The following is a 3,944-nucleotide window of genomic DNA, read 5'->3' as shown; positions in this document are numbered from 1 at the left end:
ATAAGATGGTTGAGTGTGTTCATAGGGGATTCAGTGTCTTCTAATCTATTCCATTGATCCTCAGGTCTATTTTGATGCCAATACCATGCTGGCAAATAGATGTTTTACCAGATCTTCCTCCCTGTAAGACGTTGACACTGTTGGTTTTCCCCCAAGTACATGGACAACAGTAGCTAAGCAGTTTATTGTACTTATGAATTTATGCTGGGCAAACAGGAAACCAAATCACCATCACTGAGCTTCAAGAGGCCCTGGTTGCCCCCCTTCTGGCCCGGGGATCTGGCCACAGTTTCCCACAGGTCCAAGTCCTTCTACTGAACCACAGCTGGTGGGCACTGAATGAGAGCACTGGATCTGCCGAGCTTGTGATGTCAGATTTCAGGCTCCACTATTGTATGGTATGAGATAAGGAGCCTAGCAGCTGAACTTCCTCTTTCCAGAGTTTCAGCTTCACGGAGAAGAATGTGGGTGAGTTGAAGTCTGCTAGCCTTTGTTTCTGGGTCTGTCCTAGAGGGCTGACTGCTGGTGTAAACACCTCGCCTTGCTTAGCTTCCTCTGTACTTCAGCATTTGCACCACTCTCCACTCCCCTTCCCAACTGCATGATGACAATGGGGCCATCCTTAACTCCATGTGTCTGTCATAGGACAGTCACCTCTGCCTTGCCAGAAGCCAGGATGCATGGTGCTCAGACACTTGCTGGAGCAGAATGACTGGGGACACCATTCCTCTGGGGCATTTCTTTAGGAAAAATTGTAAGAGTGCAGGGAGCCACCACACCAAATCCAACACAACTGAATGACAAGGTATGGAGCAAGTTTGGGGAAACATGATTTTCCAGTTCAGGGGGCAGTAAAAGACAGCTATCAGACCAGGGGTATAGCGCTGTGATACAGCACCTGCCTGGCAAGTGCAAGATCCTGGGTTCAATTCCTGGTACCAAAAGAAGAAAAGAATGAGCTGTCCCTAGCATGGGTCTGCATGCTGGTATTTAGGGTTATGTTGAAAGCAATTTCCTTTCTGCAAGTCTGCATTTCTTAGCCTACCATTTGGCCACAAGAGAAATGGATTTCACATACAGCTTCTTCTAGTAAATACTTTCATATTTCCTATCATCTTGGAGAAAATTGGGAGCAGCTGAAGCTGGAAATTGGCCACACATGTAGGGATAAGGCAAAACTGGCCTGGAGAATGCAGAGATCTCCTCCTTGAGCCACTTAAACAAGCTGTCCCAGCTCACAAACAAGTGGTTAGTCAGGGAGGTTGAGATTGACATCAACGTCCTGAGAATATGGGCTACATGGTTGAGCAGTTCCTCTCCTCCAAGCCAAAGAGAGGGCTCCACCTGGCCTCTTATCTTTACTTCTCAGTCTTCCTGCTGTTTTATCCCAGGAACATCGAGAGCTTCATGGAATGAAGTAGAGAAATCCTTCCAGAATTCAGTGAGATAACCTCCAGGAGAGTTTCCCAGGGAGCTGAGTAGTGTAAGCTCACATTTTGTGTATTCTCAAAAAAGAGAAACAACAGAACTTCAGAAAAGGGCCACCTGGAATTGGAGAAGTGGCTCTAATACAGCGAGTGACACGAGGAGGAGCTGTCCAAGCTCGGATGTGCGAAAGAGGCGGGAGCCCCTTGCAGAAATGACAGGTTGGAGAAATCAAGAAAGAAGCTGAAATCACAGACAGGGACCACAGAAAGACTGGAAGAAACCACCCAAAGTAAAATAGGCACAAACAAAGAGCTGAAGCCATGAGGGACAGCCCGAGAGATTTGTACAACAAAGGGTGTTGATCTCTCAAATAGTTGGTGTCCTGAAGAAAATAGAACTGATAACCTCAAAGACAGGAAAAAAAAGCTTTCAGAAAACTAAAGACTTAAACCTCAGTTTAAAAGGGTAACTTGTATTTCAGGAAAACAGAAACAAAATCATTAGCACAGAATTATCCAGGGAAAGATAATGAAATGATCAACAAAAACTATCCAAGAACAAAAGAAGGCACAAAGCAAGTCATTTACCAGAAACAGATTTCATGTGATTGCAAACCTTTCCACGACAGCCTGGGAGAAGATGGTGGAGTTATGTCTACAAGGAACTTGGTGTAGTGGATTTCTAGCAGGTGGTCAATTTATTATACCCAACTGAAATAAACTAGCATGGTAGGGCCAATGAGATAGTTCAGGGGACTAAGTACCTGCTTAGGCAAGCACAGGGACCAGGGTTCAATCTCTGGCACCACATGCCGTGTAGCCCCCACCGCCAAGTGCACTGAGCTAGCCACCAAGACTGGGCGTGATGGTGCATGCCTGTAATCACAGCACTGGGGAGGCTGAAAACAGGAGGATCACTATGAGCCGAGCTGCACAGTGAGATCCTGTACAAAATACATCAAAATAAATAAATAAATAAATAAACCAGAATGGTGCTGGGTGCGGGAGGCCCGCCTGAGGACTGTTTCCAGCAGCATGAATGGTGGTGGCAGCTCATGGAGAAGCTGGTTGTATTGGCTCTCCTGATGGGAACCCAGCTTTCCTCAGCACTGGAGGAGCTCGAGACCTCACAGCTGCTGAGGACGGCTGTGGTACCTTTGGGGGAGCTCTGGTGCTTACTTTGAATCTTGCTTCCTGGCTCCAGTTCAGACCCCTCAGCCCGCTAGCACAGATCCTTCGTCCTGCCGCATAGACTTCCTAGCTTCTACCACCGGCATTTGGGCCTTTCTGGTGCAGATCCGTGAAGTGGGCCTGCGTGAGACTTTGTCATGAGCTCTAGGCCTCCAGCTGGACTTACGGGAGGCACTGTTACAGGCTCTAGGTTTTCAGCTGGACTCATGCAGGATGTTGGGATCCAGGCCCTCAGTTGCATTCTTTGGTCTTTAGTGTGTGGACAGATTTCCTGCACTTCTTTGATTTCCTACATGTATTTGATTCTTAGGTGATTCATTATAAAATACTATTATAAAATGTGTCCTGTATTATTTTGTTCTCCTTGCAAAAACCTCAAAACAAGACACTTGAAGAAGAAAAGCAGCAGGTGGATGGTTTAGGACTAGCAGAAATCGTGGTAATGGACATGCATGAGTCATTCTAGAATGAACTCCATTGAGCCAGGAAGAGCAAGAAGCTACCCCAAGAAGTGCAGATGGTAAACAACATTTTATCTATTAAATAAACAATGAGACTGCAACCATGGGAAACCTAACCAGAGTACTTTTTCTTGCTTTTTAAAAAATCCACTTTAAAGCGAATAGAAAAATAATAAGACATTAGAAGTGATACACAATTTCAAAAAACACAAGATGATAGAGTACATTTTTTTTTTTTTTTTTTTTTTGCGGAACCGGGGATTGAACTCAGGCCCTTGCACTTGCCAGGGAAGCACTTATTCCACTGAGCCATCTCCCCAGCTCTCGATAGAGTACATTTTATAAATTCTTATAATTGAAACAGTGAATAGAAAGTAAGATATAGGAAGCGAGGGAAGAGAAAGTGTATGTGCTAACTTTGTTTTTCCTGACAGGTATTTGCTATAACATCAGTCGTAAGAACTACAAGATAAACTGATTTGTACTTGTTATGTACCAGGTAGAATTCTAAGTGCTTTATGTGTAGCATTTCATTAAACATACTGCTCTGTGATATAGGAACTATTAAGACTCCTATTCACAGATTGGAGAAATTGAGGCACAAAGAATTTAATAAAGGTCTCCCAAAGTCATATAGCTAGTAAATGACAAAAGCTATTTGCTCATGTGCAAAATCAGTAAGATCATTTCCATTTATTCCTGTGAAAATTTCTAATAAAGTCTCAGCCAGGGACAGGTGCCGACTGGAGCTACTGAGTCCATCTGTTAATTGTGTGGCCACTGAGGAGGAAACCTGCTAAGCAAGGTTGGAAGTAGCTTTTTCTCCTAACTCTGTGGCTCTTACTGATAGATGTAAAATGTCAAA

This window comes from Octodon degus, unplaced genomic scaffold, assembly GCF_000260255.1.
Source record: "Octodon degus isolate 3935 unplaced genomic scaffold, OctDeg1.0 scaffold00199, whole genome shotgun sequence".
In the NCBI taxonomy this organism is placed as follows: domain Eukaryota; kingdom Metazoa; phylum Chordata; class Mammalia; order Rodentia; family Octodontidae; genus Octodon; species Octodon degus.
Note: the sequence above shows the minus strand (reverse complement) of the source record.